This window comes from Medicago sativa, chromosome 6, assembly GCF_051527215.1.
Source record: "Medicago sativa cultivar Bolivia chromosome 6, Bolivia_mono, whole genome shotgun sequence".
Taxonomy (NCBI): domain Eukaryota; kingdom Viridiplantae; phylum Streptophyta; class Magnoliopsida; order Fabales; family Fabaceae; genus Medicago; species Medicago sativa.
The window spans coordinates 7,396,016-7,408,734 of record NC_140754.1 but is presented as its reverse complement, the minus strand read 5'-3'; positions in this window follow the sequence as shown (position 1 = coordinate 7,408,734).

Here is a 12,719-nt window from a genome sequence, read left to right as displayed (position 1 = left end):
TACAATTAGTTATTAATGGTGTTGTTCAATGTCTAAGTAACATATCATCCTCAATAGTGAGGTCTTCACCATTTAAGAGCTGGTATCTAATAGGTACCTTCATTAGGTTGGAGGTCTCTTAAGAGTTAAGACACATGGTCGCACTTAAGACTCTCATTCTTAAGTGGACTCCACACCACTTTTTAATAAAATAATCATTGTTGAGTTGTTTTTGTTGAAATGTAAATGATAAAGAGTTATTGGTGGGACCCATTTAGACCTTTTGTTAGAGGGTCTCTATTGGAGTGGTTGAGTACCTATTAGGTACTATTATTAAAAAATTATAAAAAAAGTGATGTGTCCATGTGGGACCTATTTAAAAACTCAAGATTGAGGGTCTCCATTGTGGATGTTCTTATATTGCTAAAAAAAATGTGAAACCTACTCTCGAATGTTTATTTAAATGCCTAAACAAGTCAATTGAGTTTTTCTAGATTATATGTTTGATAGTTTTGATCTCGATGACGGATAGAGTTCTTGGATTCATGCGTGTGCTTTTTAAAGAGTAAATTATCAAATTGGTCAATGTCTTTGTAAGTCACTCTCAAATTAGTCTTCGACTCTATTAATATTTGAAACTAATCTCTGACTTTGTCAAAAGTTTCTCAATTAGGTCCCTCGTCATGTGACAAAAAACATGAAGACAATGACCTAATCGAATTTTTTTTTGACAAAAACAGGGATTAATTTGAAATATTAATAGAGTTATGGACTAATTTGAGAATGACTTATAAAGGCATGGACCAATTTGGTGGTTTACTCGTTTTTTAGGCTAGCTTGTAGGTCTTAGTGAGTGGGTGTCCAATAGGGGCATTAATATCGAATGGGGCTAAATGAAGGAATGGCTACTAAAGTGGAGTCTCTCTTGTATCTTTTGGTGGTTGAAGGGTTAAGTGGAATGACGACTATAAGGTCATTTTTGCATGTGGCGGAGCACTTCTTGAACTATAAGGTCGGTATTGTGCCTTTTAGGCATCTTGGCCTCCGAGTCAGGGCTAATCCGTGCACGAAGAGGAAGGGTATGTCAGCCTCGAACAAAGGGTAACGATTCTTCTTAACTTTGTTCTCAAAAGTATTCATATTTTCTACTTCTTGTTGTGAAGATACCGGTTAAAATCTAGAAGCTCATCACCCAACTTTGGTGGTGGATAGCTGGTCACGTTGCATGCATGATTCTAGTGTGTTTATTTAGTTCATTCAACATATCTTCTAGCTCTCCTAGGAATGAGCAGCTCAAAGGTAAGTAGGTTTGAGTTCTAGCTAAAGTTTGGAAGAGGCTAGTCATATCTAAGGCCAATGATTTCTTTTGGCAAATGTTGTTTGATTGGGCGCATTTGTGTAATACTCCCTCCGTCCCTTAATGTAACCCCCCTTTGCATTTTTCACATTTCTTAAGAAAAGTTGTCAGTGTAATTAATGTGTCTGTTTTATGTATTAATATTACCAAATTGTCCTTTGTTTGTATGTGTATTAAATTTGACTATTCATATTTCAAGACAAGTTAGTAGTATTAATTAGGGGTATGTTTAGGAAAAAAGTAATAAATGCATATAGTAATTTGAAAAGGGGGTTACATTTAGGGACAAAAATAAAATCAAATGGGTGGTTACATTAAGGGACGGAGGGAGTATAACATACAAGTATACGTCTCGTGAGCTTAGCTCAATTGGTATGGACAATGCATAATTAATATATGCAAGGTCTGGGGTTCGAACCCCGGCCACTAAAAAAAATACTATACAAGTATAGATAGTCGTAACAAGTAATAAAGATTAATTATGAGAATTAATTATGAGATTGTTTGCATGATAAATGATTGTGATTAAATTCTAAATATTTTCAATTGTATAAATTCAATTAGTTAAAATCTCGATTAATTAAACAAGTAACAAACATACTTTGATGACAGTAAAAAACATATTTTCTAATGGAGAAAATACTTAGGGACATTATTCTTGTACAATTCATTTATATAGCTACATGCTACAAAAATTGTACAACAATTGAGTCCAAACATAACTGTTAAGCTTTTTTTTGACAAACATAACTGTTAAGCTTTTCAGCAGTTAAACACTTCTTTGGACTTAAATAATTATTCATAATCATTTAATAGTAACTAGTAGTTCTATTAATTAGCAATATCCATATTAACCAATCATTGACACTCATTAACTCTTAATGAGCTTATATTCAAGCTAAAATGTCCAAACATAACTTTAAAATATATAAACATAAAAATTCACTTGATTAAAGATGCTAAAACATAACCATAACATGTTTTTCACGACAAAATTGTAAAATCATAATACCCTAACTTAAAGGTGTTTAGCTCATGATGGAGTGCAAAGGCTCATGTTATATACCAAAGGGAAAAATAAATACAAACCTGGAATTACAAAAGTTGTGGCACTCATATTGCAACAATCCATCTTGCTTCTTCTCCAAATAATGGACTTCAATGGAAAGAAATTAGATAGAGAGTGATAATATAATGAAGGTGGAGGCTAGGGTACGAAAATTAAGTTTAAATCAACCTATCTTTCTTACCGAAGAAGTTGTCTCTCTTAAATGGGTAATTTTTTGGACATTTTCTCTCTCCTTTTTCGGCAACACTTTTATCCTTTATCTCATAAAGAAATATTGGCACAATACCGCATTAGTTATGAAACATTCCCTTTTGTGGTCTTTGATTAGTGAGGTACCCCATGTGCTCTTAGGATAAGATTGTCACGCGTTGGATCCATAATCTACGGGTGTCTTGTTTTGATATTTGTCGTCTCGCAGCTCATTGCAACAATTTCCCATATTTTCTCTAAATGAGTTTGTAACAACACATTAGCAACCTTCTTAAAAAAAAAAAAAAAAAAAAAAAAAAAAAAAAAAAAGAGTTCACCAAAAAAAAAAACCTTCTTAAAAGAAACTACACATAAGTGATAAACCACACATAACTCATTCCAAAAACACTTAATTACTATTTTATTTATAAAATAACCCTAAAAATATAATAGAGTTGATACTAAAGGAATTATTCATTCAAAGCTTAGTTTTTTTTAAGAAGCTAAACTAGTCCACCCAAATGGACACCGGAAAGAATTGAACTTAAGACCTTAAGAAGGAGCACGCTTCAAGGTCTCAAGCTAATACCATCAGACCAATTCAAGTGAGTTTTCATTCAAGCTTAGTTCTTCTAAATAACGTATTATTTTAAGTGTTATCATCATGCATGATCATAAAGTGTTATACAGGTAGGTGATATATCCTTCTTTGTATAGTCATCCATGATTGATCATAAAGATTAAAAAAAAATATACAGTTAAAACTCTATAAATTAATAATGTCAGGACCGGAGAAGAAATTTATTAATTTAGAGAGTTATTAATTTATCGATAAATTAATAATTATTAATTTAAAGAGTTTTTAAGTAATTATACTGTACATACCAAACAAAAAGGCAAATTAATTTATGCCTCTTAGAATTACGTTGCAGCGAACCTTGGAACTCAACGTAAATTAGTAACTACTGTGTTCATATGCATTGGAAATCAATAATGACTTTTGAAGTGCAGTAAATGTAAACAAGAGGAACAAATGTGTTCAATGTATTCTTAATATTTTTTTTTTCAGTTTCTATGAATTATTAATTTATGATTTTCTTGGGACCAAAAATTATAAAGGGATCTCCCGAAAAATTATTATCTTATTATTTTATCGAGTTTTTCAATTTTTTACATTGGCTCAAGTCGGGACCGGACAAATTTATTATTTTAGAGAGTTTATTAATTTACCGAGTATTAAATTAAAGAGTTTCTATTGTATATCAATGGGAGGTGTCTGATAAAAGTTAAAATGATGTGTTATTTAAGAGACTACATTGAACTACTAAATTAAGTTAAAAGACCATAATATTACACTAAATAAATAATATATCAAAGTCCCAAAACAATGAAATATGTTAGATCAACCTATTGATCCACGTAGCCTATAGTGATCGAAAAAGACTTGAAAATATGCAATCAATAACTAACAAGCCCATCTAATTTTACCTATTTATTTAATCGAATAAGATCAAGCTGACCCGACTCGTTAATTGTAGCTCCTGACGGCATTTAGGCAAATTAAAAAACGAGTTCACATCAAAATGAGAGAGGTCCTAAGTCTGTGTTGGTATGAGACTGTATAGTTGAATGAATGCTTAAAAGAATCGTTTGGTATTATATATACTAACAATATACATCTTTCTGGTAGCTTATTCCAAAAGAACTCCACAGTTGAACGTGCTTGACTTGGAGCAATTTTTGGATAGTTGACCTTTCGGGAAGTTTCCAAGAAAGCATGTGAGTGAGGACAAAACAAGATGAAAAGACTTGTGTTGGTTTGTAGGGTTAGTCAGCATACTTAAATTCTTATGAGATGTTACAAGTGCTCTCAGAGCACACCTCTCCTAGTATGATGTGGTTCAAGGACGAACCAAGTGGAAGTTTTTTTTTTTTTTACGAAACGAACCAAGTGGAAGTTGGTGGCCATGTGATGCCTGAGACTGACGAGGACAGGGGAGTGATCGTCAGTGACAAGACATGACAACGAGCGGCTCCTGACAACTTCTAAGTAAAAGAAAGACTCGAATTCAAACCACAATAAGAGAGATCCTAAGATTGTGAAGATATGAGTCTGCAAGGTTGAAAAAATGCTAGTAAGAATTGTTTGCTATTGCCTATATCAACAATATGTATATCTTTTTTGGTAGTCTATTCCATAAAAACTCCACATTTAAGTGTGTTTGGCTTGAAACAATTTTGAGATTGACGACCTTTTGTAAGGTTTTCTAAAAAACGTAAGAGTAGGAGCAAAATACGCTAAAAAAAATCGTGTTGGTTTATAGATCAATCAACAATACTTCAAATCGTCTGAGAAATGTTACATCAATCGCTATAACCATGATCATGGTATACACCACCATTACTTGTAAAGAAAGGGATGAAGTAATTGCTTCCATGACACAATGATCGGTGACACCTAGAATTATTTTAGAAAAGGTTACAATTAGTTTAATCAACCCAATAATATCACATCAACTCTAACTAAACCCTTTCCATTCAAGGAAAGTAATAATTGATTTAGCAAAAAGATGCATGCCCACATGCCCCAACCCACACACGTTCACTAGAATTAGACTGGACAACTTCATTGATCAAACGGTGGACATTGAATCATATATAAATTAACGGCAACACTTACGTTGTAACTTGTAAAATAATTGAATCTTTGATTGATTAGACAGCAATGATGACATTGAATGAAACCTAACATTGGCACGTGGGGAGTTCTTATTGGCTATAAGAAGAGCAAGAACATTATTCAACCTTGTCCTTTCTTTGATTCAGTGTGAATGCTTCCTCTGTTCAGACAAAGCCTACGGCTGGGAATAGGACACGTGAGAGTCTAAGATTTGTAGAAACAAAGATAGGCTTATGAATATTTTTTTAAAATATTACTCCCTCCCAATTTATCTGACCCCTTGGCTCATTTCACCCAGATTAAGAAAAATATATAAATAAAAGGGAAAGTGGAATATATTGTATTGGGAATGATAAAAGTAATACTATTTAGTGTTATATTGTATTGGGAATGATGAAAGTTGTATTGAAAATTGAAATGGGTCAGTTATTTTGGGACACTTTTTTTAGAAAATAGGTCAGTTATTCCGGGACGGAGGTAGTAGTAATTTGAAAAATTATAAACCAAATCACTCATTATGGTGCGTGGGGATAATTCTAAAATATCAATCCACAAAAATACACAATTTGATACAGTATATAAATGTGAAAGCATCTTAATATACGCAGGGTTCTTAGGACATTTGTTAAGAATTAAAGGTAATTATAAGTTCAATGTAAACAAAGTTAATTTTTTAAAGTTTAAAGTTGTGTATTTAAAGGTAATTAAAGGTAATAAATCATTCTCAAGATATAATTTCTTCTTCGGGCTTCTTAACGTGTGTCCTTAGACGTTAAGGACACTTCTTAACATTTCAAATTTAAATATAATTATAAAAAAGTTAAATAAAGTCGATATATTTGATACAAAATTTGAATAATATACATCATATTTGTTTGACTATTTTTGCTTATCGAAGAAAGTGTGATTTGGCTAGGTCAAAAAAATATGTATAAGATTTGGAGTCCAAAACAAGGATATGGGGAATGCAATAGCTTCTGTTAGACTGTTATGATACACCCAAAGGTTAGGCTATACCTAACTATGTTAGGGGTTTGTTTCAAATTGTGCATGCATCTTCTGCTGATAAAAGTATAAAATATTACTCACTTTCGACTAAGTATCATATTCCCAAATTAAACAAAAACTCCTATGCTACAAAAAGTGATGGCTGCTAAAGGGGTTCATTAATTAATTAGGAAGGAATAGCCTCATGTGTAATTTTCTTATCATCTTATGTGAGTGTGAATAATATTTTTTCTAATGAAAGAAATGTTTTTTCTATATATAATTAGCAAGTACAGTACTGGTTGACAATATGGTCTCTCTATGCAATATGCATGCATGCGATATCACAAATGTCTCGAAGCCTTCCAATCTAAATCAAAAATTAAAGTTGAAAAGACTTTTAACCATGAGGTGCTGCCCTAGCCTAGATGCACCTATAAATAAATTAGGTGTATGCATATTAATACTAGTATTAAGATTGGTGAAATATATAATTTTTGCACGTCACATAGATTTGGACACTTTATTTGTCCAGTTATGCACAAAAAAAAAAAAAAATCATGTATTTACTCTTAATTTTTTTTCTGAAAACTCGGTATCTGATTCAAGGACCGACTAATCCGAGGGGACCAATCTCACCGCCCACTTGTGGGGGTTCCATTCTAAGCCAGAGCAAAGCTCTGTATGGACTTGCCCACCGAAATTGGCACCAGAGAAAATCAAACCTGAAACCTTTTGAGATGAGCAGACTCCAAGATCCCAAACCAACCACTAGGCCAACCTCAAATGGATACTCTTAAATGAAGTGTCCAAATCTTTATTTTCACACAATAATTACTCATATTTGAGACATTAAAGTCTTATTTTGAAAAGAAAAAAAAAGGCGTTCGTCCAAAAAGTAGAGAAAAATGATTCTGTGGCCAAATTATGGCTCTTTTTTTAAATAAAAAAAAAACTTGGTATCCGATCCAATAATCGAATAATCCGAGGGGACCAATCCCACCGTCCACTTGCGGGGGCCTCGTTTAAAGCCAGAGCAAGCTCTGTATGAACTTAGCCCACCGAAATTGGCACTAGAGGGAATGAGGGAATCGAACCTGAGACCTCTGGAGGAGCAAACTCCAAGATCCTAAGCTAACCACTCGGCCAACCCCAAATGGGTTAATTATGGCTCTTCTTATTTTAATTTTTTTTATTTTTTTGTGATTAATGTCTCTTGTTTAATTGTAATCTGAATACTACCTAAAGAGGAAACGTGTTCAAAGAACTTGGAAAATATGATGTGTAGTTTTTTATATGATAAAAGATTGAAATGAATTCAGTGGTCACATATTTAAACACTTAAAAAAAAAAATCCATGACATTGTGTTTTAATCTTGACCATTCATGATTTAATTTGATGATCATGATTCACTCAATTCACCCCCTTTTGCCCATAAAAAAATGATTTCGGCAATTTATTTTTATTAAACCGCGAATATGTGTGTTTTAAGTCCAATTAAGACAATCTTTTTATGTGAGTGATTGATCTGACCTTGAAAGACGCACGTTTAAGATATGTTAATATTTTTTTTTTTGGTAGTGAGATGATTGTTAATATGTTATAGTGAAAACCAACTTACACCATAAACACCGTGACATTTTGTAATGAAGATGATTTTTTTTGCACCTAATAGCAGTTTACACCAACTTAATAGTAGTTTTAGTCCCATAACTTTACCAAAGTTGCGATTTTGGCCCTTTAAGAAGAAAAAAAACTACAAAATCGCCCACTAAATTTTGCACCTGTGACAGTTTTGGCCCCAAGACCAATTTTGACTTGGTCTACGCTGACGTGGCACCCTAAGTGAGGTGCCACATGTTATTTTTTTTTTTTTTATATATAAAATTGGCCTTAGGGGGTCAAAACTGCTACAGTTGCAAAACTTAGAGGGCGGTTTTGTAGTTTTTTTTTCTTAGGGGACCAAAATCGCAACTTTGAGAAAGTTAGGGGGCGAAAACTGCTATTAAACCAAAATAAAATTTGCACGCACCTATTTTAGTTGGTTGTTCAATGATAATTTTCTTATATTACCAGCAACACATGAGTGTAATGTTATCTGAATGTGGACATTAACAACACGAACTCACTCCCCCCTTCCTAAAAATCCTTAAAAAAAAACATTCACTAGGTTGAAATACTCAAGTGCTACTTGCAATTCATGCAAAAAAACATTGGTTTACCCATCGGTGTGAGAAAATAGTCTACTCGTTCAAGGGTTATATTGGGATGAAGGTTCGTGCAAAAATCAGTGTTCTACGTGAATGCACAAAATTATGCTATGCAATCATGTAAACAGTATTTGTCTTGCACTGTATCTACAATATACCGACACATTTACTATAGAAAATGGACACCTAATTCATGTAAAATTTCACATGATAATATATACAAGTTGATATGAAAGACAAAAATGAACACATTTACTATAGAAAAATTACAAAATATTACCCTTAGCTACGTAAACCTGTTAGTTTTTTTATTGTTGTTGATTTGTAGATGATATGTTAGGATGCTACGCTTTTTGTCGATCTTTTTTTCGGCGAGAACCTAGGGTGTTTTTGTATCAATACATTTGGTTAGAAATCTTACCTTGAAATGACAGAAGTAGTTAATGTGATATTTAAATTAGGGTTTTGTTAGTGAATACTCTCATGACACTCTTTAAGAATTTTAAATTTAAATATTTTTCTTTAAAAAACTGAAATACTTTAATTTTCGAATAATGCTCACTACGGGATACTGTTAAATGAGTGAAGTCGCTAAAGAAGAGCTATCACTTGGTCAATGACAATAGAGTGAAATGTGTTGTGATCTTCAATTCTTAAAAGGGTGTAATAATCTTAGGAGCTATCTTTTATTTTTGAAATAAATAAATAAAAAAATAATGGTCACATCTAATAGACTTTTTTTTTTGGATTGGGTTTAAATCCTAACAAGTAGGCAACATTAAGAGTCTCATATTGAGGTAAATTTTCTGTCAACTACAAAAGACATCCATTAATAACAAACATGGGAAAAACACCACCAAGTAATCAACTAAGGGGGCACCACCAAACAAAATCACATGGTGAGAGCCCAGATGGAGGTAGCTTACTGCAAGTCCACCATAACAACCAAAAAGTCACTTAAACAAAAATCACTTGTAGCATCCCGATAATGTACAAACGATAAAGTGATATGGTATTTAAGACATGAGACTCTTCTATCTAATAGACTAGTGTTTCCGATTAAAAAAAATTCATGGACTTAAGTCCTTACGGTTAATGTCTTCGTTGAAAAGTTCGGCCACGAAAAAAGCTAACTATAAACTAGATTAAAGTATTTCGCTGAATATTGATAGGTGGGTCATGCAGTCAAAGAGAAAATGACTACCATTGTGTCACTATCGATAAAATTAATGATGTTATGGATGTTGATTCTTATAGGATGCGGCAATGTTAGAAGTCTCGCATTGAGTAGAAATAGTCTCCAATATGATACTTAAGCCATATATGGAACTCCCATCTTATTATAGACTAGTTTTTTGGATTGGGTTATCTTTATGGGCATAGTTGGTCCTAATAATTTGAGAATGGTTGCATAAGTCATCGTAGGAAGATTCTAGATGTTTTTTATATTATGAGTCACACCCATTTTTAGGAGGATCTTTAGTTCCATCAAGATGAGTCTTGTTAGTTTTTTAAAAGATGTCAATTTAGTGAATGTAATAATTACAAACACGAATGAATTAAAAAAGTGGTTTTAGAATAACTTAGTACTAGTTGTTGTCGGTTTTAGTGCATTTTATCAAGCTGCCAAACGGTTGTAGTGGAACTAGACTTATTGGTATTGGTAGAGAGAACTTATATACTCCCAAATATCAGGAGAGGAGCATGATGTGGAGAGCAACAAAATAAGCTCTTCCTTTTTCCCCTTCAGTCAGTGGACCTTGAGTTGAGACATTCCATATTTGGACTACGTTGTTGGACATAATTGTCTTTTCTCTTGATTTATATTTTCAATTGCAGCATTATATCATCAGCTATAGCCTCATTATATATCCACCTTGAGGATAATGTTATGAGTTAAATATACTCCATAAATATCAAGCCCACAACTTTAATTGTTGGAATACCTTGGGTCTACCAAAAAAGAAAGAGAAAAATAGAGATCGGATTAAAAGTGGACTTGGTTCATGTATGTTAAAAAGTCTGAGGTCAAACAAAAGATGACATGAACACATGTTTATAAGTGAGGACAACCTTTACCTATTAAGTTGGTTTTGTATGCTCCAATTTCAATATGGTCGTGTTGATTTGGTTATTAATATGATCGATTGAAATTGGATCATTTAAGCACAATTATTTTTTGGGATGTTATGACCCAAACATATCAAATACAAAGTCCATGAGCCCCTTAAATATAGTTGCATGAGCCGCCACCACCACCATATGAAAATTCTAGACGTTGCTTCTATTATTATGAGTCACACTCATTTCTAGAAGAATTTAAATTGTTCCATTAGAATGAGTTGATGTTAGTTTGTTAGATATGTTAATATATGTTATGTTTAGAAACTAGTTGATAGCACTATTTGAATGAGCTATCCAACTCCAATTCATGCATGCATTATATTTACTACTAATCATGTGAAGTTTAACGCAGCTAGATATATATTAGTTACTTTAAATTGATTTATATATGAATAAATGAATTTTGCTTTTTATTACTTTGAGAAACATTATTTCATGAAACACAAATATGCTAGCTATAAGATTCATTGAATGTGTTCAATCAAAGTGATAATTTTCCAAAACAAGGTTGAAATAACTTTATGATCCCATTCTCATGTTTGATCAAAAATAGAAAAAAGAGTGTCGAAGCGTGCCTTAGGTTTATCCCTTTACTCCCCCAACCTCGAATTCAAATGATTTTTATAGATTATTTTCGTTACCTTTCTCTCATGAATGGGATGAACTAGGTTACTTTTTGGCAAAGTTGAGCTATAATTATTGTTTTCATTTTTATTTCAGTATTAATCCCTAAAGCTTTAACTAAACTTTTTTTGTCTTTAACATGTGCGCTCTCTAATTAATATATTTGTCTTTAACTAAACTTTTTTTTTTTAGTAACCAAAAAAAAAAGTCTGTCTTTTAAGAGAAAATGACTCTAGCAATTTGGATTTTACCAAAAATAAGTAAACTTTGACAAATAAATGTTTTGACCGACGTTCAAAGTTGGATATACTAATTTCAATTGTTAACCATTTTATTTCTTTTTAATCATTTTGCAATGCTTATATAAAATTAATTGATAATAGTTACTATTATGTATTTGTTATGAATATTATTATGGATATCCATAAGCCATAAACTCATAGTTATTTGCCTCATTTCATTAACACATGTTCTTGTATTTTCCTATAAATGGGGTTGATCATTTGTAATAGAGAAATACGCACAAGAAACGGTTGAAACTCTCACTTTTCTTTCTTTCTCTTCGTAAGAGTATTATTTTTCTTTTTTTAACTGCAAGTTATCCTTAAAAAAGTATCTATACTTTCTTATGTCAAATTAACAAGCTTCCGGTTATTTAAAAAATAACACTATTGTTACTTTAATTTCTTATAATTTGTTTTTGTGTAAATTCAAAATATATAATTATTAGCACTAAGTTGGACGCTAACATTTGTCATCTTTTTCCTTCAAAAAAAAACATTTGTCATCTTTCCATTTTTATTTCTATTGTTTATTTTATATTTGGTTATAATTTTCTTGTTAATATATCACAATCAAATAAATATTTAATTTATAATATAATGAGATTTAACTAATTTTTTTAATTAAAGATTTAAATAATAGTATACAAAAGATAAAATTGTAAATAGAATAGTTCAAATGTATGGTATAATTGGAAGATCAAAAGTCAACACAAAATTGTATATCTGCTTTATATATAGAGGTAGAGAATATATAAACTATGATCGAGTTTATAATAAGTTCTTCTATTTTGATCATAAACTTCTATAATTAAATTGTATTTTTGAGAGTTAACTGAATCGTCGATATTATATTTGTATAATCACACATTATTTTTATGTAAGGAGGAAAGTGATAATGTTAAAGCGTTAAAGGTTCATCCTGTGAACTGGTTTTGTAGAAAGTGTTTTTGGTTTTCTTTATAGATAAATGATAGTTGCTTAATCCGACTCTTTTAACACTTCCAACTTTGTCAATTCTTGGCTATAATGAGTTGAGTTGCCCAACCCTCATTCCCATAAGTTTTTCCATATCCATAACAACAAACTCTATGCAATTGAAAATGAAACGAAGCAACAAATCAATAAAAGAAAATAGATTATTGCATCGAAGCCAAGCATGGTAACCACGATCCAACGAATCGTGAAGAATGAATGATTTTTCAACAAAGTGGAGTA